The sequence below is a fragment of the Salvia splendens genome, chromosome 9, assembly GCF_004379255.2.
Source record: "Salvia splendens isolate huo1 chromosome 9, SspV2, whole genome shotgun sequence".
Classification (NCBI taxonomy): Eukaryota; Viridiplantae; Streptophyta; class Magnoliopsida; order Lamiales; family Lamiaceae; genus Salvia; species Salvia splendens.
In genome coordinates, this window is record NC_056040.1 from 31,739,484 (window position 1) to 31,750,008 (window position 10,525).

Below are 10,525 nucleotides of genomic sequence, written 5' to 3' on the forward strand. Positions count from 1 at the left end.
AAAGTATGTGTATGTGCGTGTATGTATGTGTGTGTGTGAGTTTGTGGATGATTCATTGGTGAATGCTATGAGTAAATAGGAGAATATGGTTGTGATGTCGTTTTTGAAGCGGGAATATGTGTTGAAAGCATGAATATGTATGTGTGGATGAATGATAGATAAACCCTAGTTTGTAAATGTCGGGCATAAAAACTGTGGTGTTCGGACAGTAGGTTCCGATGAGTGTTTGGAAAACCAAACGATCTTATTTTGGCACGACATTTTAACTGAGAGAAATTTTAAGTGTCTTCTGTGTTGTGTCAAAATTTCAGCCTCCTTTGACGAAAGATGAATTTTTAACGAATTTTTCAATTGAACTGCGCAGTCCTGTCAGAATTTGTATTCTCGTCTAGTGAGATTCATTTTTGTTTTTGACCGACCTAAAGATGTGATTTCGGTTTGGATTTTTAACTGGATGAACCTTGATGTGTCTACTGTGTGGTTACCAAAATTTAGCTTCAAATGATATCGGATGGATTTTTAATGATTTTTACAAAACGACTGCGCTGTTCTGCCAGATTCATGTCTTAATTGAAATAGTCTTGTTGGCAAGTTTTGAATGAAATACATGATACATGTGTGAGTAAGAACTTATCCTATGATGTGATTATGCGTTGCAAGTTGATGTATGCCAAAAGGTTCGTATTGTTTATGATGGTGAAAGTTGGGATGGGCAATATGAGAAAACGATGAAAGGAACGATAGGGCATGCATGAGTAATGTGTTGATAGAAAACTGATTGTGTTGTAATATGTGGTTATGATGTTGATAAGGGTTGTTGTGCGTACGTGGGTACGAAGAGAAAGGATTTCAATAAAGTTGTGAACCGTGTTTGTAAGCAATCGAGGTGGGCTTTCTTTACTAAAACCCTTTTACGTTTCAAAATTTCGATATTAGAGATATAAGGGTGGTTTAAAGTGTTATGTCATGCCATGATTGTTTTGATGTTGAGATTGTTCCCTGATGCCTAGTTCGTTTGAGCTTGCTCCGTTAGGCTATAGGGCCATGTGTGAAACAAATTCGGGTCTGAGTAGGGCCGCAAACCCTATCAGGTTGTGTACACATGTGGGATCGGGAGCCGTCCTTGCTAGTCGGTCGGTCTCGTGGGCGAATAGTATGGCCACACTTTCGTCGCACTATGGTAAGAGGATGTGATTGATTGATTGTGGAGAAAGTGGGGAGATTGTTTTGACTGGCCAGTCTAAGAAAATGTTTTGTGATACTCGATGATATTCTTTTCTAAAATGCTAAAACTCGAGTTCACTATTGTAACGCCCCACTTTTAGAACCCTAATTTTTTTGAACCCTAAAGTACATGTATTTAATGCTTTAGATATTTGCGAGGTCCGCGAATTAATGCTTTTGATACCTTTCGTGGCCTAATTTTGAGTTGGAATTTTGACTGGGCCAACATGGTTGAATATGTGACGAGGCTGCTTGAATAATTGAATGTGGGGTGAAATTAAAGGTCTTTGGATAATTGAGTAATTGTTATGAGAGCTAGAAATTATGAAATAAATTACAATGCGAATTTAAATAATTCCCTTTCCGTGAGGAATATTTATTGGACTCAATTCCGTGTTGGATCTGATAAATTAAATAAATAATATGAAAGCCCAGTCAGTGATAAATAAATTGTGTACTGCACAATTTAAAATAAAATACAATGGGCTATGAATTGAACTAAATAAAATATCTTTGATTCAAATTTTAATTAAAGATTCTGCGCAGATTTTCCTCCTCCGTGAAAAGATATTCCTCTTCCGTAATCTGCAAATAAAATACCAAAAATAAATCTAATTCTAACTAAATCACGTTTAGCAAAAAAAAGAGAGGAAGAATTCGAAAATTAGGCCCCTAATCCCACGTTGAAACCGTTTCCACCTATCCCACAAATCTCTCCCATATCCTTAACCCCCTTTCCCCTATATTAAGTCTTCAACCATTACTTTTTTTCCTCACCCAGCGTCGCTGCAAACAAGAAGCAAGAATCATCCTCCAACTTCTACTCAAGGTAAACTAATTCCTATCGATTTGTATCTAAACTTTCTCCTGCTTCAGAATCTAACATCAAATTGTGCTATTGGCAGTAACCAAAATCCTCCAGCTTCAAGAACCATTCTTTTCAAATCCTTCCTGTTTTGATTTCTCGTTCACAGAGGTAATCTCCAACCCAAAATTTTAAAACGTGAAGTATTGCATTCTGCTCCATACACATCATTATACTTCACTCCCCACATAATTCAATCAACGATCAAATCGCACAATCAAAACCAATCGAACCTTTTTGAGAATCAAAATCAAACTAAGAACGAAAAGAAACATACTTTGAATGAGAACTTACCTTTCGGAGTTAGTCGGGGCTGCGCGGTATTTGTTCGGGTCGTTTCGGGGCTGTTCGGGGTTGGTTCGGGATGAACGATGGATGAATTGGACGACGGCAGCGGCGGCAGAGTCCCTCCACTCCGACGGCGACGACGGTGGGCGAATCGCCGCTGGGGCCGACCAATGGCGGCACCCCTCGCGGCGGAGGTTGAACCGCACAGCAGCCCTCCCGGCGAGCAGCGGTCGGCGGCGGTGGCTGAGGAGTCGGAGAAGCCGACTGACTTACCCAATTTGTCGACGGGAGAGAGAAAGAGAATAGAGAGAGAGACTTGGAGATGGTGTCGAGAGAGAAGGGGAGATGGTGGAAGTGTTGGGCTGGACCTCTTTTGTGTTTCTTTAAGTTTGGGCCTCCCCTTTGTTTTAGAAAGTGGCCCATTAAATTAAAAGGGAAGATTTACTTAAGTTGGGCTCACAAATTAAATTGAAGACTAATAGTGGGCTCCATTTAAATTGTCTTGGGCCAAATTAATTTAAATACTTGGGCCAATGAATAACTTTAATGGTGAAGAATATTTAATTAATTTCCACAATAATTCAAATAGCGAATAACTTTATCTTATGTCGGAAATAATTAATTCGAAGGGAAATAATTGCGGGGATTTATTTACGAGCTTAAGTAAATATTGGGGTTAATTTCTACATTTTGAAGGAAATTACGAGGAGCCATCGGAGCGATTATTGGCGTAAGCGGCCGAATAAGCGAAAAATCGAGAGAAACAAGATAAAAGACTTCAACTAGGGTGCATGTATTTTTTTTATTATTGTATCTAATTGGAAAGTATGTTGATATATGTATTATTTAAATCCTAAAGGTGAGACTTCGCAAGGGAATCGAGATACCAAAGGGAAGGAAGTGTAGAGAATTAAGCAATTGAGGTAGGCTTTCTTTTAAATAAGGACGTCCTAAATATTTTATCGGTGGAAATGAAACTGTATTTATCATGCTATGGTTTGATTTTTACGTGCCTATCTGATGGGGCTTTATGCCATTATTATATGAATCGAATTCGGGTCCTTGTAGGGCTGCAAACCCTACTTGGGCTAGTGTACACCTATGGTAGATCGTGTGCTAGCGTACGGGCTGGCCGGTCTAGTGGTTTGGTTTGTGGCCACATTCCAAGTCATGTATTGGCAGATATGGTAAACGTCTATGGGAAAATGACTGATCAGTCGATGTTTGAAATGGAAATGATTTTGAGTGCCTCGGGCATTTCTAAAGCTAAACCCTGATGGTTACTTGTGAATGGCATGATAAATTACTCTTTATTGAATATGTTTTCGGCATGAGCCACTGAGTATTCTTATAATACTCAGCCCTGCATGTGTTTTCCTTATGTGCAGGTTGAGCGGCGACGAGGATGTGGTGGTGTTGAGCAAGTGAATTTAAGATATTATGGTTGTTTTTGAACCTTGGGTGTCGTTGTGTCTTCACACATGACGTCACTCTTTCTCTTGGTCGTTTCCGTTGTGACTTTTCGTTTATTCATGTTCTATTTGGGCCGACAACTTTAATTGTTAGGATAATGGATATTCCGAATTTCTTGTTGGATAATATTAAACTCTTGGTTATTTAATTGGATATTAATAGTTGGTCCAACTTGTGTTGAAACCCTAATCTTTTTCGTCTGTTTATTAAATTCTTTTAATCACGATCGCCCGTATTTATTAACCCTAAAGGACGGTCGTGACAACTATGGTATGAATGACATAACTTTTATCAAATATTTTGTCGTGTGTCCACTGAGTATGTCAAGTACTCAGCCCTGCATATGTTTTCTTTATGTGCAGGTTGAGCGGTGATGTTGCGGCGGATGTTCAGTCGAGCCTTAAGAAATTCCGGATGGGTCGTGTCGTCATACATAGGCGTCTCCCTATGACTCTCTAGACACCTTTATTCCGCTGTCTTGTTTCGAATCGTTCTTGATAAAGTTTTTCGTTTTGCTCTACACTACTTTATGACATTAATTACCTTGAGATATTAACCCGCTGCTTAATTGTTTAATCGATTAAAACTTTTCTTTTGAAGCTTTGTTTTAGATGTTGTCTTTCATTGTTTTCCCCTTCTTCTTCCCCGCTCCTTAGTCCCTTCCCTAATCACGATTTCCCCGTCTTTACTATCCTTAGTAAGGGTGGTCGTGACACTTCTCCCAACATTTACTATTCACTCCGTCTCAAAAAAAGTAAGGACATCTGGAACTGCACGAGAATTAATGCATAATTGGTAAAATAAGAGAGATGAGGAGAAGGGTAGTCAAAATAGTGTTAGTGGGTAGAGGGACTCATATTATTATTATTGTTTAATGGTGGACCTATTAATAAAAGTTGTAAATAAATTGATGTATATGGATAATGAGTTTGAGAGAAGTTACATAAATGGAAATGGTATAATTTTATGGGACGAATGAAAAAGGAAAATGTCCTTATTTTTATTGGAGGGGGAGTATGATTTCTTTGTGGATTTTTGTTCTATTCCATAACTTCGAAACTGGAATATAAAATAAATTTTCATTTTATTGCAATTGCCCCAGAATATTGTTTAGACAAAATGACGTCGTTTTATTTTGACTATTGATTGAAAAGAACATCGATTTATCTCAACCAATGTGATTTTGCGCATCATCCTTGAATATGAGTTCTTTTATTATTAATATGATAAAAACACGAATGGTAGAAATGATTTTGATGAACTATATCCAGACGAATAATTCATACTTTGTATTCCAACAAAATAATATTTTTCTTCGTTATTTTCCTTCTTTTCTGTGTAGAAAAAAAGAATCCAAACATTATTAGAGTACAATATATCCATGGTAAATGTCCAAAAATCAAAGAAGTTTGTTCAAATTCTGGTCAATCCTGCAATTTTTACAAATAGCCCATTATGATAATTTTTTTATAATTTTTATTGTTTATTCAATAAATTTGTTATGATAATATAGTTAATTCAATAAATTTTTTAATTCAATCAATTTAATTTAATTGTTAATTCAATAAATTCGTTATGATAATATTTTTTCTTTTTTATAACTTTAATTTTATTGAAATTCAAGTGTGGAAAAAATTATACATTTTTTCAATCGTAGGTCTTGCACATGTCACCCAACAAATTGATGACTAATGTACCAAAAATAAGAATGATGTATTTTGGTATACACGTGTGCATTTAAATGGATTTTAAATGATGCATTTTTGTAATTTTAAAATTAATAAATCGTTTAATTTCGTTCTTAAAATAAAGTAACTTCCCATTAACATAAAATTATTGGTCTTTAAATTATTAGTTTAAAAAATACTAGTAATATTTCTTCTAATCGGTTTAAGCTTAGGAAATTCAATTAACTTATTTTAATAGCAACCACTCAACTCAATCCAAACAACTAATTTTTAAATATTTAATTAGTTTGTATCTCTTTCATATCAGCAATATTCATCCAACCAAATCATATACTCCATCTATCTCACTTTAAGTAACACATTTTCCTTTATGGGATGTCTCATTCTAAATAACACATTTCTAAAGATAGAAACATTAGTCTCTTTACTTTATCACTCTCTCTTACCTTATTCTCTCAAATTTATTCACAAAACAATATTACATAAAGTCTCATACCGAAATAGAAATGTTCCACTTAGAGTATGACGAAGGGAGTACTTTTGGATGATTTATCATCTTTTTACATTTTTTATATAATAATAATTGTTATCATTAATATTATATTATTGCAAAATTTATAAAAAATAAAAAAATGGCAAATTAAAATAAAATAAATAAACAAATGACATAAATTGCAATAACTAATATACAAATAATCTTGGGATGAATTAAAATTTTGGAAATTAGAGAATATGTCATTCTCATCATCCATGGTACTAAATTTAAAAAAAAATGAGAATTATAGAGTAGAAGAAAGATTATAGGTAGAGCAACGTATAGATTTTTTTTTTAATAAAACTATAGCAAATGTGATCTCTACTTGTAAAGGTGAAAAAAATATGAATGTTGGTATAATTTTTATAAATATTTAATTTAATGTATAAAAAATATTTGAATATTAAATAAAATATTTATTAACCAATGAGAGTGTAACTAATCGCGTAATCTCATTGGTCAAATTGCAGAGATCATTTGGTGTTATTTTACCCAATGGTCACAGATAATGATCTTCACAATTGATACTTATTTATCGGATTTAAGTGCATATCATTTAAGATAATTTTCATTGTATCCATAGGATAATGTAAGTGTGATTTGACTGATCTGACAACTTGACAACTTTTATGATATATATACTCATATTAATCATATGTTAATATAGTATATTATATGCTAATGGAATTTTATAATGTAGTGACGGGAAAATTGATTCTTGGGAATTTGGCTTTTGTATATATATAGATATATAGGAAGGAATGTAATTAAATGCAATGTCTAAATATTGTACAAACTTCAAACTATGATCTGAACCGTTAAAAAATGTCAACAAATTACAAAATAATAGCAACAGAAAATATCAACACAGCGTCAACGGTTGATATTGTGTTGAGATTGTATAGACATTGTGTTGTCATCAAAATCTTGAAATTTTAAACTGTGTTGACATTGTGTTGACACTGTGTTGAAAAGTTTGGAGTTTGTATAATATATGAGTTTGCATTTTATCACTACCCGCGGATGTATTCAGATTCATAAGCTAATTAGTGTTCAAAATCAAAACACTTGTAGTCCATTGGATCTTGTGATCTAACGGTTTGATTAATGCCACGTGTCATCTAATAATGTAACTTAGCTAACAATGTATTATTTTAGTAAAATAATGTAGCATTTTAGTCTAATAATATACATTGGCTAATAATGTATCATCTTAGTCTAATAATATAGCTTATCATAAATATTCAATTCAAGGATCCAAGGGTTGTGATTTGTGTTGTGTTTACACTAAAGAGCTGTGAGGTCCCTAATACACCCCTAGATATATATACAGACATTACCTATGATTTTAAACCAATATCAATTTGATCCATACCTTTTATTATATACAACCTTTTTATGTCCTACTATAATTGATTCATATTATTTTTTAGATAATTGAGTCATTTTTTAGTAAAAAAGTAATAGTACTCCATCCGTCCCAAGTAAGTTCAGTCGTATTCCTTTTTGGAATGTCCCAACTAAGATGAGTCATTTCCTTTTTTGATAAAAAACAAAACATCTAAACACTCTTACTTTACTTTATCTCTCTTTATTTCTTTCTCTTACTTTATTTCTTTCTCTTACTTTATTTCATTCTCTTACTTTTCAACACAATTTCTTAATTTCCGTGCCCAAAAGATCTGTCTCAACTTAGTTGGGACGGAGGGAGTATATCTTATTTTTCTTACTTTATATTGTCTCCTACTTTAGACTCTGTTCATATCTCTACTTTATTTGCTGTCTCTGTTTCTCTAATTTATTCTATCCACGTTACACATAAAATAAAGTTGCATAAATTCTCGTGCCGCCCAAGAAGGGGTCATCTTTCTTGGAACGAAGGTAGTACAAGATTAGAATAACATTCAAATGAATACAATTGCTATATAGATCAATATTGAATCAAGCATAAATATCATTAGTTAGATAGTATGTGGACAAGGTTCAAGGAGAAAAGGAAGAAAACATAAGTTGCAAGCATGAATAGCATTCAGGTGTAGGTCTTAACTAATTTAGCCCTAAACAAAAAAAAATAAAAAATAACAGGTGTTTCCATGAAACAAGGATGTTAAAGCATGAATACTAAAAAGACTTCTTTGTTTACCTGCAGTGTGAAAAATGGCTCCAGAAAGAAAGTTGCATAACAAGGAAGATTAAACACTTAGCAACGGTAAAACATGAAATAATGGAAGCGAAACCTCAAATCCAACATCAGCAAGTGATTTACAAAAGAAAAGGCATAACCAAGGATTCTATCTACAACAGTTCATATGTAGTCAAATCAAGACATGTGGTATAACTATATGAGATCACACATAGAATCCAGACATGGTATAACAAAGATCAAGGTACACTTCAATCGGAAGTAAAGAATTTGATTTGGTGCCTGTCCTTTCATACCAGTAACATATACTACTATCTTTGGTCCTTCCTTCATTTTCAGTTTCTTTTTGTTTTGTAATTGATAAAACAGGTTTTTGGGGAATACCTTTCTCATTCACACAAATGATACATTATACACGCCTCTTTATAGGCTAAGGATTACAAATTAATGTAAGATTATTCTCCCAAATCTAATCTTCTATACAAGGTAAAAATCAAATAATTCAATCCCTAATCTTCTCGTTTAATTGTGATTGCAGGGAATTGGTTCCTTGATTCTCGGGGATCTTCTCTCCAACACTCCCCCTCAGGTTAAGTAATGGGATCCCCAATACTTAACTTGTCTAGTACGCTCCGAAATGAGTGTGAACTCACTGCTTTCGTTAGGATGTCGGCTAGTTGATCATCTGACTTGACATATGGTAACTCCACCACTTTTGCATCAATTGTATCATTTATAAAGTGTCGATCTACCTCAACATGCTTGGTTCGGTCGTGTTGAACTGGATTTTCCGATATGCTAATGGCAGCCTTGTTGTCACATAGTAGGTGACATGGTTGGACGGACTTGAGGTCAAGTTCAGTCATGAGTCTTCTGAGCCACAATACTTCAGTCAATCCACTCTTTATCCCTCGAAATTCTGCCTCGGCACTTGACAATGCCACCACCTTCTGCTTCTTACTTCTCCATGTCACCAAATTACCTCCCACAAAGGTAAAATATCCCGCAGTTGATTTTCTGTCATTTGGATTTCCTGCCCAATCTGCATCCGTGTAGCCATGGATCTCTAAATGCCCGTGTTTCTTGAACAATACTCCATGTCCCGGTGTACCTTTCAAGTACCGCACTATTTTTAACACTGCCTCCCAGTGTTCTTCTTGAGGGGCATGCATAAATTGACTTACAATCCCAACGGCGTAAGCAAGATCTAGTCTGGTGTGGGATAAGTAGATGAGTTTCCCGACCAATCGCTGATATCTCCCCTTGTCCGCCAACTTGGCTCCTTCCTGAATTTGTAGTCCATGGTTTTGGACCATTGGAGTGTCTACTGGCTTACAGTCCATCATCCCCGTCTCTGCTAGGATGTCAAGCACGTACTTCCTCTGATTGATAAAAATTCCTCGTTTTGATCTAAGCACCTCTATTCCTAAGAAGTACTTCAAGTGACCAAGATCCTTCATCTCGAATTCCTTGGACAGATTCTTCTTTAGCTTGTCTATCTCTTCCTCGTCGTCTCCTGTAATAATCATATCATCAACATAAATGATGAGACATGTAATCTTACCATTCCTCTTTTTCATAAACAAGGTGTGATCTGAGTTGCTTTGGTGGTAGTCATACTTCTTCATCACCTCAGTAAACCTCCCGAACCATGCTCTAGGGGATTGTTTGAGTCCATACAACGTCTTCTTGAGTTTGCAGACATCTCCGCTTTGGAAGTCTCCGCTAAACCCAGGTGGGCGAACCATATAGACGGGTTTGGATAACTCTCCGTGTAGGAAGGCATTGGTTACGTCGAACTGATGCAGGGGCCAATCTCGATTAGCTGCTATCGAGAATAGTACTCTTACTGTATTAATCTTGGCAACTGGTGAGAAGGTTTCTGCATAGTCGATGTCGTAAGTGTGTGTATACCCTTTTGCCACTAGCCTCGCCTTATATCGGTCAATAGAGTCATCGGGTCTTCTCTTGATTGTAAACACCCATCTACATCCCACAGTTGATGCTCCTTTTGGCAGTTCACTGACTTCCCAGGTCTTGTTCTTTAATAGAGCATTCATTTCTACGGTCATCGCGTCTCTCCAATGTTTAACCTGCATTGCTTCTTCGGCTGTATAGGGAATCTCCTCTTCCTCGTAGAGGGCAGCCTCAAATGCCCTAGCCATCCTGGTTAGATTACCTTTCACAAAGTTTGCTACAGCATACTGACTTTTCTTCCCGATCTTTTCGGGTGAGAACCGCTTCGGTGGTACCCCACGAGTACTTCGTGGTGGGAGTATATATCGACCCGTGCTTTCATCCAAGGCTGA

General features: G+C 35.6%; 1 long non-coding RNA gene across 1 annotated transcript; it reads left to right on the plus strand.

The window, feature by feature from the left end:
- Window positions 1-1,860: 1,860 nt before the first annotated feature.
- On the plus strand, window positions 1,861-4,236 carry LOC121747459. The gene is made up of 4 exons (XR_006039203.1): window positions 1,861-2,053; window positions 2,130-2,200; window positions 3,237-3,300; window positions 3,766-4,236. It is a non-coding gene; the product is annotated as an uncharacterized LOC121747459 (long non-coding RNA).
- The last annotated feature ends 6,289 nt before the right edge of the window (window positions 4,237-10,525 follow it).